The sequence below is a fragment of the Lathamus discolor genome, chromosome 5 (genome assembly GCF_037157495.1).
Source record: "Lathamus discolor isolate bLatDis1 chromosome 5, bLatDis1.hap1, whole genome shotgun sequence".
Taxonomy (NCBI): domain Eukaryota; kingdom Metazoa; phylum Chordata; class Aves; order Psittaciformes; family Psittacidae; genus Lathamus; species Lathamus discolor.
In genome coordinates, this window is record NC_088888.1 from 28,350,839 (window position 1) to 28,372,316 (window position 21,478).

Consider the following 21,478-nt stretch of genomic DNA (forward strand, 5'->3'; position numbering starts at 1 on the left):
AGGTAACTTGGAAAAGTGAAGTTTTATTTGAATAATATTAAGAACTATGAGTCTGAGGTTTTTTTCAGACTTACAAAATATAGTGAAAACAAGTGCTTTTCACCAACATTTTATCCATGCAGGTAAGTCTACGGAAACTTTAAGCAGATGTGTAAGTTATGAGAGTCAATTGAAATTCACAAATGTTCACAGAGGAATTTATACTGTAATTCAGTTATGTAAAAGATGCCAACCAGAAGGCAAGGTATAGTTAATAAAATTAAGGCTTTCTTTTGCAGCTTAACTATAAAGTTTGCCAAGTTTCTCCCTTACCCCAGTTTCATATTAGCTGGGTCTGAACGTGTCAGTTTCTCCTCAGTTTTCTGCTATAGCTCCAGATAGGACTACCATAAAACATAGCTAAAGTTTTGTCGACAAATGTGACTGATGGACTTGAAGATTTCAGCTTCCCTGTTCTACTCCCTGCTGACTCATATGTATCGATATATACAATGTGTATACATATGCATATCACTTTACACACTGATAAATTTTTGTGTAACATTTTAAGGGTATTTGTAAATATATGCTTGCATTTTGTAAATATACAGCTGTGAAGCTGTTCATATTAATGTATATTTTTCATGGTTCTAAACATAGAGATATACATGCAGTAAAAGAAAATGCGCAAAAATAACTAGTTCGTATTGAACTAACAAAAAAAGGTGAAGAAAAGAAATACATACGAGAAAGGCCACAAGAGAAATCAAGAGACATTACACTGCTTACAAAAGAGATCGACATCTAATCACTAACAGAAACACGAAACCAAATCTGTCTATCTACTTTTGACTATGTTCCCTTGAGTTACAGGAAAATGGGAAGGGTGACATTTAAAACCAGTGGCTACTGAGTAAGAGCATCTCATTACTTTGGATTGCTAGATAATGAGAACAACGATAATAATTAACATATAGACAGGACAGTTCTTTTAGATGCCTTTGCTTGTTATTTCCAGTATACCTTTAATTGACAACTTATCACATCAGAATAAACAAGTGTATCTTCAGAGAATCAAAAGGGCCTTAAAGCTTCTAGGTCTGATGAATTTCAGACTGCATCTAACATTCCATGCTTATGCAATTTCAACTTCTGGTAGAAATCGTGGTGAAAATGCTTTAAGTTTGGTTGAAAGCAAGCAGAAATTTATTGACTTTTTTTTTTTTTTCCTGATTTGCAATAATTATTTCACTATATTTCTGCAGTTCCACATTTTTATGTAGCACCCTTTTCTGGATTCAAGTTAAGGGAAATTGCCTGGGAATTTTTTACTTTTGATGACCATTCGTTATCTTTCAGAGAATTTTGTTACACGTAGTATCAGTGTGTGATGTCAAACATCTACGTATACATGTTCAAGGGCTAGACTCAAAACAGTGCAGAAAGTTGTAGTGAGTCATTGCCCAACTGAAGATGAATCATCCCCTCAGCACCTGGGACTGAATCATTCCTCAAGCAGGCAGCCATTGGCTGTTGCCTTTACAGACACAAACACTGTCTCATAGATAGCAGTTTGTCTACATTAGGATTTTGCTTGGCTTGTTACTGCAACCATTAATTGAACAGAAAATAAATGGCTAAAGAATACCAGTTTTCAGTCTGAAAGTCTTCCAGCCCACTTTCTCTATCCTTTTGATGCTTTGTCGTGTCCTTGGAGGATACTTTCCAAACACCCAAGAAAAATGCCTGAAAATTTTGTCACTGATTCCATGTGAGAGGTGCAAATATTGCTCACAGTCTATAGTCTATGAAAGCCCCAACCCCATCAAGTTATAGACTATCGAGAGCCATCTTTCAGATCATCAGCTTTTATTGCTTTGGGCTTCGATATCAGTTTCTCTCTGACTAAACAACGGCATGACTTATAGTTTCCCTGTCGTTAGCTTACTGATATTTGCTTTGTGAACTTGGTATGATCTCAGGCTTTCTGACTGAGCTGTTTGAACCTGTCTTGAACTCTGATTCTGGTCTGGCCATGATCATGAGTTTGAGGTCCTGGATGAAACCACAGGACGTTTCCCACTGTCTCAGGAAAAACCCAGAAATCTAAGGATCCACGTATAGGGGTTTCATCAGTTAAGGCAATATAGTCAAACTACTTCTTACCTTAACACGGATTTAAGAAACGGAAAATGGTGTTTTGGGATTAGAGTCTTCTAATGTGACAGAAATGAAGAGGGGGAAATCCACTCATTCTGAAATATGGGTTAGGTATGACATATCTGCTATAGCTGCAATGATTTAAATAAGCACTTTGGTTTATGGCAACATACAAAGTTTGCAAGCCCTAAATGAGCAGTAAATGGAACATTTTCAAAGTGAAACAGATTCTTGATTGTCTACAAATGCATTTCCTCACACCCCTCCCCCCTCCCCCTTATTTCTGAAAAGGAGTGATTATTTGCCATTAAGCTTCAAGGATGGTGTTCAGAAACCATAGGTATATATGCTGTTTTAGATGCCCCTGGTGTGCTGCCACTGTAGAAAAGTAGAGGACTTCTGCAGGTTCCACATCTATCTCAGAAATCTTATGGATGCTGAATACCTAGAGACTATAACCAGCGATATCCCACGCTCGAATTAGTATCAGGACAAACTGCTTTACCTCTCTGCCACAGAATGGAGGCTGCTGCTTTCCCACCCTGCCAGCCAATTTTCAGCCTGAAACAAGCTTTACAATAGTAGAAACAAACAGAAAAGTCTCAACTACTCTGCTCTTGTGAGACCTCACCTGGAGTATTGTGTGCAGTTCTGGTGTCCTCAACATAAAAAGGACATGGAACTGCTGGAACAAGTCCAGAGGAGGGCCACGAGGATGATCAGGGGACTGGAGCACCTCCCATATGAAGACAGGCTGAGGAAGTTGGGCCTGTTCAGCCTGGAGAAGAGAAGGCTGCGTGGAGACCTCATAGCAGCCTTCCAGTACCTGAAGGGGGCCTATAGGGATGCTGGGTAGAAACTCTTCGTCAGGGACTGTAGTGACAGGACAAGGGGTAACAGGTTAAAACTTAAACAGGGAAAGTTTAGATTGGATATAAGGAGGAAATTCTTTCCTGTTAGGGAGATGAGGCATTGGAATGGGTTGCCCAGGGAGGTTGTGAGTGCTCCATCCCTGGCAGTGTTCAAGGCCAGGTTGGACGAAGCCTTGTGTGGGATAATTTAGTGTGAGATGTCCCTGCCCATGGCAGGGGGGTTGGAACTAGATGATCTTAAGGTCCTTTCCAACCCTAACTATTCTATGATTCTATGATTCTATGACTGCAGCTAGTGTTGTCTGAAAATTCTCCTGTTGTTCATTTAGAAAAGTGGTTATTGCATGAGAATGAAAGGACAGACTGCTATGGATGTAAAATAGTGTGCATATAAATACAAATATCTTCTTGGCCATTTCTGAGATAAAGGCCAAATTAACCCAGATCTGTCTCAATAGGCAGAGCTGTTACTTCATTTCTGCTGTATCCTTTCTTTATTGAAACAGAATCTTCCTCTGCTGTGATATTATCAGAATAAGGCTTGTCCCATATTTCCCTCACGACTGGAGCAAGTCATAGTCAGTGGTCTTCACACCAACCTGGGAAATAAGAATAAATTCTTATTATGAGAAAATCATTTTAGACTTCTTTCAACTGACCAAACAGATGATGCCAGCAGATTATCCAGAACATGCAAATGTGATTTCATGTATGATATTCTGAAAGTAATTTAACAGTTTTTCTTTCAAGAGATGGATCTCAATGCATTTCAAGACTCCAAAGATTATTAACATTCTCAGCTAAAAATTAATCACTTTGCTGCAGTCTTCTTTTCCTTGTGTTGCTTTCACTTTGGGGAGCATCATCATAAGAGTTTGAAAGAACCACGGGTGCTATCCAAGGTACTGAACCATGGGGCTGGACTTTGGAACGTATTATTACTGATTAAAAATATTCATGTTTTGAATTAAAATCTTCAATTGACTATGGGTGAAAAAGTATTTATTTAAAAGCTAAAGATTTTAAATCCAAATGAGTAGGATTGGTCTTGGAAGAGAACTTTGACTTAAATATATACCTATATTTTGATCTCATTCATATTCTACAGAGTACAAATGAGAAAGCAAGCAAAATGGAACTAAGCAACCTCAGAAATGTAAAATGTCATCTTTGTGATTTAAAATATTTGGGAAGGATTTTTCATGGATGTTCAGTTCCTGGAAAATAAGACCAATAAGATTTGCCAGACAAGCTGAATAATGGAAAGTTCTCACTGAGCTCTGAGCTATCAGTATGTTCATTATTAATAAACATCGCTGTTCTTTCTTTGCATATGTCCCTTAACATTTTTTAACTTGGCAGTGGCTTTTGTACTCTGAAGAAATGTAACAAAAAAATTTCATGAGCATTTGTGCTGAAAATTGAGGCGTTGCACTCATTTTCCATTCCATTTTAGACTAACTTCTTATATGAAAGGATGGTGAGGTGATTTTTTTTTTTTTTTCAGATTTATTGTCCAAAGCTGTAGCATAACCTAAGATCAGGATAATGTAGATTGCATATATATTTCTGTATAAGGGTTCTGAGCTGCATGAGCTGATACTGTGGAACACCAGTTCAAGCTTTGAACAGACCGTCCAAGTTCCTTAACACATGATGCATATTTCGTCTAAGTTATGGTGGTCTTATTGTGGAAATATGCATGTAAACGTCTAACCAGCTGGCAATCTTGCAGACTTAATGAAGAGTTCAAGGAGCCTTAGTGAAGATTCTAAGGACTGAACATGAATGTTGACTAAGCTGTCAGTCCCTACTTTCATGCTATTTTCCGAATCACAGCTTGGGAATAATGGTCATATTACTCAGAAAAACTTGCTCTGCTGGGCCATTGATGTCTTTTCCATGGATAACTACATGGTACTTTTTTTTTTTAGCTTACTTTTAATTTGATTTTTCCTGTCCACTAACATAATTAAAACGAATAACATGGTATAAATTAAACTTGTACTACTCCACTATCTCAAATTTCAGGGAGCATTTATCAGTAAAGTCTCCCTAACACAATCCCGAGAGGTAATTTATTTAGAATGCTTTCTTCACTTCTTACTGTGTTTCCTAAATTATATTAAGTTCCCATACAAAAGACACAGCATAGTTCTTGAACCAGTGAAAATCAGGACTACTGAACACAATGCAGTATATCAACACTAAAATGTCAGGAAATACTTTAAGTTACAAAGTAATACGAAGACACTTTTACCAGAATTACAGTTTAAGAAAAAGCATGCATGTATTATACTCACAAAATAGTGTCAGAATTGTCACCAGAAGGAATTAAGTTACAGGAGCAAAAAATACTACTAAAAATATTTCTTCAGAAGTTCTTTCTCATCTAATTACTGTTTTGGACGCCTGATTCAAAAGACTGTATAAAGGAAGGACAAATTTAATCAACAAGCAATTATCTAGGTACTTTATCAAGAAGAGCAGTTAACAAAGTGTAAAGATATTTCTGGACTGGAAGACACAGGAGTTCTTTATGAGAGTAAGAACAATCAGGCCAAAGTGCAATTTAAAGAATGTTCATTATCAGAAAACACGAATTAAATTATTTTCAGAAAACAGTGAAACAAACTTATATGATCTATTTGAAAAATTGCTTCTTAAATATGAATGAAGACTACACCAAAGACTTTCTTGGAGGCATGTTTATACTAAACATGTGAGCTTGAAACTAAACTTTAAGAATATTCTTCTCGTTGATTTCAGCAATTCAAAAAAATTTTACTGCTCTTGCGGGTAGTTCTGAAATCCCTTTCCCCACTGCATATGTTGATCTTTGTGAAGGACTACTGAACTTGCTACCACATATGAAATGTAGTTTTGCAAATGCCTAGAGGTTCAACTGGAGCTTCAAAAGTGAACAAAACAAAACATTATTATCCTTCTCTGAGGATCCTTAGTAGCTTCAGGAGCACAGCTCCTGGACAGAAGATGAATCCACCAAAGAACTGGTCCCTTTCAGCCAGAGATGACTTTCCCATAGCTGTAGGAATACTTAAAAAAAGGAAGAATGGTGATCAGTATGTTCATTAGCCACTTACTGTGAAAGGGAGAGACGAAATGAAATAATTGCAAAATCACCACAGAGAGGTGATGAAATCTTATTGCAGATTTACTTGTTTGACTTTGCAATGATTCTGCTATCCCAGATAATTAAGACCTAGTGTTTGAAGACTGAGAAATTCTGCTCACAGATTACACTGAGATGAAGACTTATCTTTCTGACTTGCAAGATAAAGACTAAAGGAAGCATTGTTTGAGATTGGTAAGACAAAGCTCAGGTGTTTGCATCTGTACCTTTTTAGTCCCAGCAGCAACAGCTACATCTACTTTTTTGTTGTTTCCTGGAGAAATCTCTTAGGTTATGATATACTTCCTTGATTATAAAATAAAACAGATTTCCACTAGAAGATAAAAGGACACTGAATGTTACTCATAAAGCTTGTGCTGTTCCACTCCTAGGAAATTAAAAATATTGTTACCAGATGTTCCACATAGTCCCATGTGCTGAAGCTGAGGAAACTTATGTCTACACTTCATTTACCATTTGAGAAGCAATACGCAGTGAAAACAATGATGCTTACAAGTATAAAGTGTCACTCCAAAGAGCTCTGCTGCTCTACTGCCCTCTAAACTTAATGGCATTAAAATTTCATAGGTTTTAGCCTGGTTTCATAAGGTTATCTAGTTGTCTTATGTTATTGTTGTTTTCTGTTCTTTTTCCAGTTCTACCTAATAACTTCTGAATCATTATCCAATTCCAGTCAAATTTGGCAGGGATATAGAAATCTCAAAAGCATTATGTTTCTACAAACATTGTGAAAATCTGTAGCTAGGCAAGGAGAAACAAATAAATGCTTCCTCAACCCCTCCAAGGGAAAAAAGCCCTATATATTGAAATCAGTAATTATCTGTCACATTCTGTTTGGGAGCTGAAAATATTTCTGTATCAACTTTACAGCTTGCACAAACTCATCTGAAGTCCAGTTTAGTTCAAATTTAAGTCTTAGGAAAACCTGCCTTCTGTCTTGTGGACGTGGACAGACATTGTTTACCATCATTCCCAGATTTCTGACTTCTTCCCATTCATTGCTGCAATATTTGAATTTCTTTAGAGACAACACTTATTAAACATTTCGGCAGCATCTCACACACAGTAAGAAATACTGAAAAGGCTGAAGAATAAAGGGTTTATAATTTCTTCTAACCTAAAGTGACAATGGTTTATTGTCAGGATTGGGATCTTCTTTAACAATCAACTTTTTTCTTTCACACTACAAGAAACAAAGGATGTTTATTTTGGTGTCATATAATCTAAGAACCAAATGAAGATGGCAATTAGCCTAGCACTAAAACATTCTTTCCTTGTGTATTATACTCTTTATTATTAAATTATTTATTTAAAATTAAAGACATCGCTGTGGAATTGACAAGTAGAAGCAAGACAATATTCACCTTGTGTAACTTTAGACACCAAAATTACGTTTTTGAATTAAAAAGCAAATCTGCTGAGACCACCCACCAAACAAATGGAGACAGGCAGGTTCTTCTATAAGGTGATTCAGGGCAGGACTCCATTAGCAACCCAGAACCCCTCAGGCAATTTGCCTTCTAACTAGTATGGTAAGTTAGACTTCTAAAGGTGCAGTTGGGAAGTTTAATCAAGAACGGAGATCTAAAATCCATTTTCATCTTATTCCCTTGATTATCTGTAACCCTATAGCCTGTTCCTATATCTGGAACCCTATATTCCCTTGATTATCTGTAACCCTATAACCCTATATAGGCTGAAGAGTTATAGGAATTCTTAATTACAAGCCTTTTGAAACAAGTAAACCTACCAATGGGTACAAAGACTGGGACGGTGGAAAAGCCTGCTAGAATTGTCATGTATAACCTATGCAGAAGTAAGCCCAGTCCTTTAGCATGATTTGGAAGTTTTTCTAGCATTGTTCACAACTGGCAAGTGGAAAAGAAAAAGCTGTGGAAGTGGCAAGCTCATTTATATAGAACTGACTTGCACAAATGAGGGATAGTGAGGAATAAATAAGCTGAAAACAAGATGAGTAATAAAAATTCTATGAAGCTACAGCCCAGATGAAGTTTATTAGTAATGCTACATTTTGTAGATGATCAAGATGATTTGAAGGAATTAGTTTATAACTTACTTCAAGAAGGCAAGAACAACAATGCAAAGTGCGTTTACTCTTCTGTTTTAAGATGGGTGCATATTTTAAATTATTACTATGCATTAAGAGCCATGGGTTATTTAGACATTTCTGTAGGGTTTTAAACATTATGATGAATCATTTCTAATTAGCTATGATTAAAAAGTCACTGTCAAATAGATAACCCCAACAAAAAACATAGTACAAATCACTTTCGCAACTCACAATATCTTTCTTTTTTGTGTGTTAAAGAGTAAAAAGATTTTGCTGTAACTGCAATCCCATACCAATGATTTATAAAGAGATATTATAGTTGGAGCACCTACTGATAGCTGTTCCTACTGGCAAGTGAAGGGAGTTTGAATGTTTCATATTCATTTGAAATTTCAGCTTAAGACCATGCCAGAAATGTTTTTTTTCAGACCAAAAAGGGACAAAAGTGAAAAGACTTCCACAAATAAATGCTATGTAATAGAAAAATATCACCCATATATGCATTTCAGATTTGTATGTCAAGTAACAGAGTTTGTAATAAGATTTCGACTCCCTAAATAGGCTCAGAATTCTAAATATAACCTTCTTCTATTCTCCCTCCCCTCCCAAACTGTTGTGTAGCATTGCTATGTGCAGTTAAGTGAACAGAAAAGAATAGATTTGTTTTGTGAGTAAAATGACATTTAATACTCCAGTACTGTCATGTACTAGTATAAGGCATAGGGTAGAAGCATAGGATCTTTCCTAGAATTGATAGTTATTTAAGCAGCTCAGCCTCTTGCCGCTATTACTAACATTTATGGTAAGTGAAGTAGATATATAAGGCCAACTTCTCTGATCACTTTCAGCCTGGTAACTAAGGAAATTCTTGCGTTGTTTATCTTTATGCCCATCTGCCTCCCTGCCTGTCCTTTCTCTCCCAATAGCTTTTAATCTGTGTTCCCTCCTCCGAACAAGTTTCAAAGAGAGGCGAAAGTCTCAGAGAGAGTAAATTTCTAAAATTCTTATGGAAACTGGCCACTGAGTGGAGGAGCTCCTGCTGTTAGTGTTTTCTATATGGCAAAATCTGGAATATTAACAGAAGGAATCGTAGTGGTCTTGGGCACATAGAGAGGACATAGTGTATTCTTGAAGAGCTGAGATTTTAGGGATCTGGAAAGCAGCTGGAATCAAGAAGTGTAATAATGTGGGAAATAGGACAGAATTAATCTATATAGAGTCCCAGCTTCTTCAGTTCCACTATTTGCAAGACATAATTTGACTTATATTTGTCTACATAGAGCAGCCGATACTTCTCTCCAGATCACTATATTTGGGTTCAGAGTTAAAAAATACCAAATGGTTCACAAGCCCGTGAAAAGATCTGGACTGCCAAGTTAATCCAAACCTCAGAATTTTCCTCGTTTCTTGATCAAGCTTATAATTTCAGGTGAGCTGAGCAAGGCTATTTAATTGTGATCTAAAGTAACAGAGAATGTAGCACACACTGCATAAATTGTTCCAATATAATATTGCTCAGAATTTTAATACTCCTCACTGATAAAGCTATACTTCCATTTTGAGTCTATCTGCTCTCAATTTTATTCACCAAATCTTCCCAAAGACCCACAATAAAGATATTTGCCTTTATTTGTTGAATTGTAGAGTACTCTGCAGAGTACTCTGATGACTCTACTTAATTTGTTACACAGAAAAAACATTTTGCATGTTACAAGATCTCGATTCTTCCTTTCTTAAAGAGATCACACTGTAGTCTTTCACTATAAAGTAAGATTTCAACATCAGACCAGTAATTTTTAAATTCTGTTTAATCCAGCAGCTTTTAAAATGTGAACACTGGCTGGACATATATTCTAGTGCTTCTTTAATGAAGATGGTAATAACCCACCTATCTGAAATTATTAAAATTAACACTTCAAGTTTACTAGCATTAATTCACCCCAAGCAGCTTATCATGTTACTTTCATTCTAATCCAGATGTCGTGCAAATAAATACATTGTATTTTCAATGGCCTCAGTGTAGATTCCCTGTTCAAGATATGTTAAAAACTATTTCCAAATTCCTTGCAGTTATTTTGAATAAGAAAATTACTTTTTGAAAGGAGGTGAGGACTGGTTCTATGAAGACAATATACTGACAGCTTACTAAAAAGCTCACCCTTGAATCATCTATAATAATAGCTTTTTCTTGGTTTACAAGATGAATAGATTATAGAATGAGGCAAGTAATGAATTCCTTACAATAGTAATAAGAATTCTTATCTGTTGTTCTGAAACGGGAATTGCCAAGAGGTTTTGACATAACAAACAACCAGTAATGTTTTCGACAAAAAGAACAGTTACAGAGATAGCATAAAACTCTGAATTCTCACCAGTAAATCCAAACCTCTACCTGGAGGAAGATATCACGAACTGCACACAAACACATATGTAGCAAAACCAGACGTGAAAATCAAATGCAGAATTTCACAGTGCCTCCCGTGGCAAAGCAAGACTGTGGAAGATGAGAAGCTTCTTTTAAGCCATCATGAGCCAACTGGAGAGACGTTCTCAGAGTCCACTCACAATTTTCAAATCTACTACTATCATCATGGATCAGTCCTTTGCAAAGCAACAGATGGAGGCTTCAGAATTTATGCTTTAGCTTTAAGAACTAAAGATCTTGATTTTCCTACTGTTATTTTGCTTTCTTCCTACTTTGTTTGAAAATCTTGTATTATCATAATAATTTTTCCTTGATTCTTTTTTTCATTTCTGTGGTATAAATTCTATAATTTCCATTGGGTGAAGTTCTGTCTTCAGATTAGCGTCCAGTTTGTAAAATTGCTATTAAAATGAAATCTGAAATAAATTACTTGCCCACTGTCTAAATCTAATAGACAGCAAGCTACATTTAAATACTGCATTTTAATGTATTCAATGAGATTTCATCATTTTGTTAACCTGAAATAAATTACTACATGAAATCTTAACTGTTTAGAATGACAATGACTTTAAAAACAAAGAAGGAGATATTTCAGTTTTACATTTTGCATGATAACAGGCTTAAAACAATTCAAGGTAAGGGAATAACTTTGTCACAAAAGATTAAATCCTTCCCATGGTTGTGTATATACCATTCTCAGAGAAGTCAAGGACATAATCTCGACCCAAGAGTGTCAACAGGAAGACAGAGGATTAATTAGCTGCAAAAACAAAAGCAAATTCTTGGAAGAAGAAGATTTCAGAGGCAGAATTGTTAAGAATAGTACTTAGGATATTAAGATAATGAAAGTGTTTTCTAGAAAATACACAAGATTCTTATTACAGACATTATAATCTTAACCACCATTTTATAACATTCACCTAAAGTTTATTTTAAGAGAAGCCTTGTTTTTAACAATCATCTTAAATCCTAGTAAACTGAAGAATTAATTAGCAAGCATGGAGGATCAGCAAACTAATGCTTTAGTCTGTTAAACCATCTGCTCAGGAGCACCCTGTTCAAATCTTGGCATTAGGAGAGGATGGATGAATACTTTTGTCTCTTGCACTTAGTCACAACTTGCCATTCTTTGCTAATGCAAATTTCTTTTTCTTCCTTCCGCTCATGGTAAATAAAGTTAAAAAGAGGTCAATAACTGATCATATTTCTGTTATCATGAAGTTTTACTAAACAGACTGCTAACAAATTTAGCAGAAAAATCTTACTGTAGCCTTTTCTCTTATTTCATACCAGATTCCTGTATACAATAGGTATGTATTAAGGGATAGATTCAGCATTTTCTTTTGTTAGCTTTGCCTTTTGGAAAGCAGTTCTGTATCCAGTTAAACCAGGTAAACTAGTGTAAGGTAACTGAAGTCTTCAAGTCAATCTGTCCTTCAGTTCTGAAGAGTATCGATGAATGCTCTGTTAATATTTTAGTACCTCGTTATATTTTATTATTAACAAGAACGTACTTATCAAAACTGAGGAGGTCCTTGTTATCACAACCCCAATCTGTCTTCATTTTCTAAACTTTCATGCTAATTCTTTGATTTAATGTCACAACTTAGTTTCCAGAAAACGCAGGTACTTTCTGACATGTAGTGGATCAAAGGTAGCATTTGGCAATGAGGGTAGCCAACAGCCTAGTCTAGTGGAATACTTTTATTGTTGACACTAAAACAATTTCCTTGTACTTCAGCCACTCTCTTACAGATTGGAAAGACAGAGGTCTATCTCAGCTACAAATCAAGTGATTGATGCAGTAGGGAAGCTGTCCAGCAAATCACACTGTGAAGTCTGCATGGTAGCAGGGGGCATGAAAGGTGCTCCAAGTAACATACCCAAAGTGTAAGGTGCACTGTACCACTGATAACCTGATTATTTGCCAAAGACAGAGGAATGTTCTAAATAAAGGCAAAGATCTGGGCTAAACCTGTCAATAGATAGCTTTCCAAAAGCAGCCAGCTTTCTCCTCAGCTGTTTGTTTCTGACTCTTCCGGCAGCCATGACCCTCTTCAGCACCACATGGGGAAAATTTCCCTACTCACAAAACCTGCAAAGAGAAGACATTTGTTTAAAATTCTGTCTCTCTCTCTAAGCTTTATACTCTTTGATTTTGCTCATGCATTACAAACTTGATCCTCCTAAGTAGCCCCAACTGGCATTTTCTCATTGACCTCAATTAAGTGAGACCAGGACACAGATAAGGTTCTGTGTGAGAAATCACCGTATGCTGATAATTGCAGAATCTTATTCAAAGACATATTTTTACTGTGTTTTTGAAATTAAAATAGGATAGGAAAGAGGGGGAGAAAAAGCTCAGGCAGAAAGGCTGGCATTTTAATTTTTTTTCAGGTTGCTTCAGTAGTAGATTGACCTCCCTCAGATAAATCTGTGCACCATGGAAACTATTTTCTCACTGAGGAAAAATTTCCAAGTTCAGCTGAAGGCCTATACATCAAGTTAAGCATATAGCTAAACTGTGCAACTGTGTAATCTTACTGCCCTCTTCCCATCCTTCCCTCCCGTTGTTTGTCATCTTTACTGTCATATCTGGTTTCAAAGCAGGGTAAGGTCACTGGGGCAGGGCACGTGCCTTCCTCTGTGTTTGTAGAGCTCCAGTATGTGGGAGTACGGGAAAGAAGGAGAAGGAAAACACTTCTTTAGATCTTCAGAGGATAAATACAAAAGCAATAATAATATGCTTTAAAATAAATGCTATCAACCGATACTCACACAGTCTTTTATCTAAAGTCTCTACAGTGTTCAGTATAATTATAGTGCTGCTCAGTGAAATATAGGTGGACAGAACAGAAATTCCTTTATTGCTATCTTGCTTTACTGCACATTCACAGTTAACCTACACTCTGCAGGTCTAAAATAATAATAATATGAGTTTATATATTAGTACCTTCTGTAAGCACAAAAGAACTGTGATCATCTGCAGAAAGGAAAACTTTGTGTCCAGATGATTTTTAAAGTATACATAGGATCCACCCAGCAACAAGGGTCAGCCCAGCAGCCACTGACAGCTATGTTCAAGCAGTTTCATGTAAATGATGGCATATATAGCAAAACACAGCCTGTAGATGCAAAATCTAGAGTCCATTTTTTTACCCTCAACTCTTTGTGTATAAGAAATGTATAAATGACTCTCTAACGTTTTTTATCTAAGCATATCACAAATATCCAGGGATGTGGAGTGGGATATTGCCCTCTAAGACAGCCTCAAAGAGGCAGAAATGCCAAAAATAAATTAACTGAGACTCAAAGAAAGTAAAGACAAAGGAGAAAGAAATTACAGCAATGAAGTTATTTAGGAGTGAATCTAATAGAAAGGAAAAGGAAAAAAAGAACTGACAACAGTAAATTCTGTTTCCTCCCAGTATCCTGTGGATTTCGACATCCCCTGCCCATATTTTTCTTACACGTCTTATCTGAATTCTGCAGCTTTACAATAAACACTTTCTTGTTGTGAGGAATCCAATTGTCACAAGAGACAATTACAATTTGAATGGCAGTGTCGAAAGTCCTGAAGTGTCTGTGTGCCTATGACAGCATAGAGAATCCAGTCACAGATCAACATTATCTGAACATGTACACACCTTGCAGTAGTTGAACATAAGCTCAGTAATAGACAAGTTTCAGCTTTTAAAGAGCGATGCATATATGTAACATGTAAGCCACAACTTTTGCAGGCAGCACCTTAACTTCATTGTAACAAAATCTGTAATATATTTTTTAGGCATCAATTTATGGGCAGCAAATTTAATTGTTCTCCTGTCACTTGGTTTTCACTGATAATGTGCGTGCTTTTCGAAGAACAACACTCAGAGAGTAATAGGGGTTTAAAACCATTTATTGTCATCTGATCTGCTGTTCTTTTTTTTTTTTCTTTTTAATTCCTCTACTTCAAGTTATGTGCATATATATACATATATTTTAAAAAGCATTCTTACATGTAAGCAAGTTTATTAACTGACATGAAGAATAAGGAATGAAATTAAGCAGAAGGCAGTGTAATTCATAGAGGAGGAGAGAAATGGTGTTCTGCAGGCAGAATCTTCTCTGCTATTTAACTATTTAGTTTCATGATGTATATCTCTGTAGTCTTAGACCCTATCACTCTGGTAGGGATAATGCTTAACATAAGCATGTTAAGTGAAACAAGAGGTACATCCTTTTTTTGCCTTAGAATGCACACAATTTATAGAGATTATCTGCAGGTTTTCCCTTTAGCTCCTATTGAAACCTTGATTACGAGTGATGGTGTGAAAGTTTATCAACCTTCTTGGTGGTGCCATTATAGACGACAATGAACGAGTTTTATCTCCTTTGTTTCATGATTTTGTATTTAGAACATGTAACATCAGAGGTTCCTATTTCTCCTGCAATTTACATGCAGTCGTATTGTCCTCACGTGAACTGCAATACTTTCTTCATTAGCATATGCTGTTAATATGTTCATTAAACTCATGTCACATTGTAATTAATCTCAAAATGATGTTATTTCTGCAGAACCTACAACCTCATTATGTTCACAGTATGTACATCACAGCCATGTTTCTGAAAGAGGTATGCCTCTATTTGGTTATTAATCAAGGGGTCATTTCTGCCCAATTTACAGCAATTAACTCTTTACAAGAAATCATTCTGAAGCCTTGGAGCAAGATACTAAGCAGTAAAGTTATTATATGCTTTAAAAAGAGAAAGACATTTCTTCATGGTAGTGTTTATTTATATAGCATATTTAATAATCCATACAAATAAAAAAAAAAAAAAAAGGAAAAAGAGAGGGGAAAAAAAACCACACTGGGATAAATATATAAGGCTAAGCAGGATCAAAAATTTAGGAGTAGCTAGTCACCATGAATTGCCAAACAGAGTAATGATATTTGAGTTCTAAGGAGTAAGATGATGGTGAATCTGATTTTAAACTCACACTGAGCAAAAAAAATGATTAGCCCATAAACAGTTGCCCATACTGTAGAGATAAATCAAAATTATCCTAACCAAGTACTGCTGAAAAATACATGTTCAGGTTCCAGGTCAGTAGGACATATTTCAGCCCACTGTTTCATTTTCAGCAATTTGCAACAAAATAAAATGTCAAAGACTATCTTTCCTTGTAGGTAAATGTTGTCCTTGCTAATAAAAACATTTTTACCAGGGCAAGTGTTTATTTTTTTCTCTTAGAATGTAACCAAATGTTACATTTTTATTGCAATGTAACCAAATGTGGGTTTATGTCAGAGTTTCCAGGACAATTTACACCACGTATCTGTTTACAACTGTAAGCAAATTTATTGCCATCAGAAAAGAATTATGTCATGGGTGGCTTTTGCAAATTACGAGAAATAAACTAGGATGATCAGCTATACAAATATACTTTACTAAAAAGAAATTTGTGACTGTTAGTGGCAGGTATTAATATAGCACGAATTCAACATAAGTTCCCAATCTGACTGATACCAAACACCAAGGCTTTTGGTGGGCCCAGATTTCACACTCAGCATTTGGCACCCAAACGGTTGATTGGCAGTCTATCAGCTACTGCCCATACAGATTTCACCCTGCCTCAGGTTCCGGGTCCTTTGGAGGAATTGCGGCAAACAGAAGGCGCGTTCCAAGAACTACACCTTTAGTTTTTTCAGGAGCAGTATAGCCACAACGATCAAAGGAGACATTAGTGAATAAACGTATTTTAATAATTGATACTATGGCTCTCTGTAAATATTGATAGTTGGTAAGATACTCACTTTAGTAAAGTGTTTCTGAGAAAGAGGAAGACCAAGCAGTAAGTTCTGGGAAAGGAAGTAACGCTTGGCAAGGTCCTTTTTAATTGTTTTTTTCAAAAAGATGCGTTAATCAAATAATAAATAAGTCTCGCTTTCCTTCAGAATTAGGGGTACGGCGAGCTTAGGCTGCAGCCTGCTAGTCAGAACAGTGGGGCAAAGAAACTTCTGAGAGGAAACTCAGCATATTTATGAATGGGATTATTGGTGTGGTTGCCTGCCGCAGCAGGGAAAGGATTCACTGCCCCCGGAGGCAACTTTCCAGTCCTGTGCCAACTCATATGATTATTTAGATGCTCTAAAAAGTCTCTCTGAAGCCCTGTAGCGGCTCGGGGAAAAGGAGGACCGACGTTTCAAATTTCTATATTGCTCGTGGCAACGTCAGAGAGCCCCGAGCTGATGAACGGTGATATACGGTTTCTTTGGGTGTTTATTTACCCATTGGGATAACTCGAAGTCTGAAGATCGTTTACCAACACCGAGGCTGATGCATCGGCTGCACGCTTCAGTGAGGGATGCCTTATAGCTTCCCGCCGTGTAACTGATAGTTTTATTCTTGGAAGAGTTTGCAGAGCCAAGTGGACGGCTTCGGGTACCCCGTCGAGGCAGGGGAGTGCGTACATGCACGAGTGCGAGAACAAAGGACATAACCTCCGGGCCGAACGCGCGGGTCTGCGCAGCAGACGTGCCGCAGCTCGTCCCAGTCGCAGCGGGAAGCGGGCCAGCGGCCGCGCTTCTGGTCCTGAGAGGGACGGAGGCAGCTCTGCCACCGTGGCCCCCGGCCGGGGGCAGGACCCCCGGCGGCTGCTCTCCGGCCTCAGGCGGGCGGTCTCCCGGCCTGGCAGGCACCGCCCGCCCGAAAGCAGCCCAAAGAGAAGACCCCGGCGCGGTGCCGGCGGACGCCGCCGCCAGCATCCATCCTCCCGCTCCCACCCGCGGCTCGGCGGCGGGACGGGACACGCCGTCCCGCTCGGCTGCCGCCGCTGCCTGCCTGCCGGGCGGGCCGCCTCTCCTCGCCCTCCCCACTCCCTGCCTGCCTGCCTGCCTGCAGCCGCCGGCCCCCCGCCTCCCCCACCCTCACCTCAGCCGCCCCCCCTCTGTCTGGCTCCCCCCGCTCTGTCTGGCGGCCCCCCCGTCCCCGCCGCGCTTCTCGCGAGAGCTGGGGATGCCGCCGCCGCCGCCGCCGCCGCGGAGGGGGAGACACTCGGGGGGAGCCAGTGACGTCGGGAGTTTTCCTGAAAGTCAATAACGAGCCCGGCGGAGGCGGCGGGAGGAGCCGAGAGCGGGGCCCGGGCGGCTCCGGGGTGAGTGCGCTGGGGGGAGCCGCCGCCGCCGCCCTCCTGACCCCGCGCATCGATGCTGCGGCCGCGCTGCCCGCCCGGGCGCCTCCCTGCGTAGCGGGGCGCGCAGCTCCATGTAGCCGCCGCCGCCGCCAGCGCCCTGGGGCCAGAGCCGCCTCCTCCCGCCCCCGCGGAGACACCGGCCACCAGGGACCGCCGAGCCCGGCGGGGGGACAGGGGAGGAGGCAGCGGCGCCCTCCCTCCCCTTCTCCCCCCGAAGCCGCCGCCGCCGCCGCCCCTCCGGCCCCGCAGCAGCGCCCGCGGCGCCGCCGCCTCTGCAGGTACGGGGCGGGAGGGGCCGGGCGGCGAAGGGGCGCTTGGGCGGCGGCGCGCCAGGGGATGCGGGGCGGCGGCGCGGCGCGGCCGGGGGCGGCGGGGAGCGCGGGGCGGGGGCGCGGGCGCCCGTGGCCTAGCGCTGCCAGCGGGGCGGGAGCGGAGGGAGGGGAGCGGCGCTGGGGGTGGGAGGGGGTCGCCGTACCGGCGGCGCGGGGCTGAGGTGGGGAAGGGCGGGGCGCGGTTATGTAACGGGGCGGGGGGGGGGGGGGGAGCAGGGGTAGGGCAGGGCGCGCGCCCGGGGGCTCTGCCTGCGCGGGGCCGTCGGTTCCCATGCGACGGCCCCTCCCCGCCGTTCGCGCGCCAGCCTATACCCCCTAACACCCCCCCCCCCCCAGCGTGCGGTGCGCGTCCGCGGGCGGGATGGCGGTGCTGCCAGCGGTGTTGTCCGCTGGGAGCTTGGGTGCGTGTGCCAGCGAGCGTGTGCGTGTGTGTGCGTGTGTGTGTGTGTGTGTGTGTGTGTGTGTGTGCCCGCGCCCCTGCGCTAAGAATAGCAGCGCGGCCGGCGGGCCGCTGATGGCAGCGCCTCCCTCCCTCAAGTGATGCTGCTAATGCTGCTACCGCCGCCGCTGCTGCTGCCGCCGGCGGCGGCTCTGGCTGCAAGTAAACAAACCGGTCCCCCCGCCCACCCCGGCCATCATGGAGGCCGCGGCCCGCGTGTTAAAGTCGATGCGCGGCCGGCAGCTAACGGCTACCGGCAGCTCTGCCGTGCGGAGCGGGGGCCCGGCCTGCGGCGGGGCCTGCCCCGAGGCGAGGCCTGCCTTGCCCTGCCCTGCCGAGAGGCGAGGCCAGGCGAGGTGCGGTGCTGGGTCCGCAGGTGCTGCTGCGGGGCGGAGCACATGGGTACCCTGGGGTGCCCCGGTGTGCAGGGACACGGTCAGGAATGCTGGGAACACGTGGTGCGGGGCTGCTCCGACGGGTCAGCACAGCGCCGCTGTGCAAAAAGTTACTGGATCACGCCGTTATATACCGTAGTTTCAATGCAAATAGTCGTGATGTAACGAGCAGTGACAGGCTTGTAGGCTGGTCGGTTACTTTACATGAGCTGTTCTGATGAGTTTACTTTCGGATGGGAATCTGAGAAGCGTGAAATAGCCAGTTCACGTTCTCCCATTATGTGTTATTTCACGGGTTTATGTAAAAAAACCCGAACTCCTTCCCCCAAACTTACTTTCTTACAGCTGTAAAGGAATAAAGAATTTAAAGAATAATTTGGGAATATAGAATTTAGAAAAAAGAATTTCTTGGCCTTTATTCTAAGTATTTTTCTTTAATAATCAGTTGGCTGGCTACTTGTACATATCTGCATCATCTCATTGTTTTTATGAAAACATATCTCTGACTTGATTCACTTGGCCTCTGTTCAAGAGTTTTGTTATGATGGACCTGATACTTACATTGCCAGGTTTTTTTTCAGTACTGGAGAAACATGCAGCAGTCTCTTCTGCTTTCCCTAAAACTTTGCTAATAGGCAAACACAGTTCCCTCTGTTTTGCATACAGAGGTCTTTATTTCTCAAGGCAAGAGTCATGCAAATCAGTAGATCTACACTTTTGACAAGTAAGATTTATGCATGATCTCTTGTTTCTGCCAGCTTCAGTAAAGGCTGGTTCTGGCTGTTCTGCACTGGAATGTGGAAAGGGTGTACATGAGATAGGGAAGAAAGTTTATTTTGACTTTTAAAGTAAGTGCACTGCTTAAGAAGATTCTGTTTGTAGGACTGTTTGGTTCTTTGCTTTTTTGGCAGAAACATTTACATTGACCCCAATATCTTTAACTGGATTGGGTTGCTAATTTTATAGTTCATATGAATATATTTTGCTTGGATGCAGCCAGTAAGTCTAGTAAGGGCCAACAAAAAACTGGAGAGATAAGAAAATATTTCTGTTTCCTAGAAGGCTGCACGTAACATTTGAATAACACATTTTCTGATGTAATATAAGTGCATGGTATGTGCATGTACACAGGTAATATTAACAAGACTGTCTTGCTTTTGACAGTTTATTCTACAGTGTATTCCTACTTATTTTGACTAGGTTTGAATTAATTCAGTAGTCACCTTAGTTTCATAAAGAGGTTCATGGAAAGCAATATTTCAGTGGTTTACTCCCTCATTTGTTTTGTGTTTTGGGGAAGATGATGCTTTTTTAAGAAAAAGCAGCTGTTTTGCAGGAAGCGATTGAGAATTCAGGCAGGTACTAGTTTGCACTTTGCCCCAGTTGAAGTAAGTGCAGTTTTAAGGATTGAATGGCATTAATTTGCACTAGAAAATGTTGACATTTTGACACTGTAAGAAATGCTTTGTGAATGGGAAAATGTCTTGGTGGGGTTTTTTCGGTTTTCTTTTTGGTTTTGTTTTCTTTTTTCTTTAAGCTTAATGCAAAACCACTTACTAGGATTCTGCTATTGTTTGTAACACAAGCTTCTGTTTGCAAGATGTTACCATAAACTGTATCTTGACTTCCGACTACAGTTTGAAACAGCATGTGTCTGAAGTTTGTATAGTAACTAAAGGATCCTTTAGACTACTTGGAATTTGTCTAGCACTGATTCATTGGGTGTTAATTCACTTTCTACACGCACATTTTCCCAATTTAAAGAGACCTGTTGAATAATCATTTCTGTACCCAGGAAGCAGTTCTTGCTGAATGATTTTTAAATACTCAATTGTTTTGGAAGGAATGATCCCTGTTAAAATACATTTGAAATCTCTGTGCTGTTCTTAGTATAAAAAAGATATAACTATTTCTTAATAACTCTATTTGGTTATAGTGTCATTTTGTGCTGTTAATGCAACAGGGGGAGGTGGCCGTGGTGACAAGCTTTCCTTCAGTTTTGTGACAGAGACCCAATATTCCTTGGCATTTTTTATGGCTTGGGCTTACTGGTAATTTTAATTGTCACTGGAGAGTGGAAAGACATTGAAATACACTGAATGAAAACTTTCTTGTACCATTTTTCCATTTTGGTATGGATAAATGCATAGATTATTTGTATTAAAAGCAATGCACCGTAGTAACTGTATTTGTGTGTTGCCTTTATGCCAAAAGCCCTCTGTTCTCTTTTTCCCAAATAATAAACCAAACATTCTGTTTGAAGTATGCAGTCCTTCTATTGCAAACAACAGTAACAATTCAAGAAGAGGGGAATAGTTAAATGTGTGCATCCATGAGTTTTGTTTAACATTAAAACATTGCTTTTATTTTCAGTCTTTGTATGAAATTTCCAACCCACTTACTGTTTTTGTGCTGTTTCGGTAAGAAAGGATTGCCAACTGAAGTGCCCTTTAAAACTATTCTAGAATATT

General features: G+C 40.2%; 1 protein-coding gene across 4 annotated transcripts in view; it reads left to right on the forward strand.

The window, feature by feature from the left end:
- Positions 1 to 17,673: 17,673 nt before the first annotated feature.
- AKT3 (AKT serine/threonine kinase 3) overlaps positions 17,674 to 21,478 on the forward strand; it is a 148,497-nt gene continuing 144,692 nt past the window's right edge. For 3 of the 4 annotated variants that reach the window (XM_065680164.1, XM_065680163.1, XM_065680161.1), the window contains exon 1: positions 17,674 to 18,119. The gene's annotated coding sequence lies outside the window, so the exon portion shown is untranslated. The remainder of the gene's footprint in view (positions 18,120 to 21,478) is intronic. The other variant, XM_065680162.1, reaches the window with a different exon arrangement.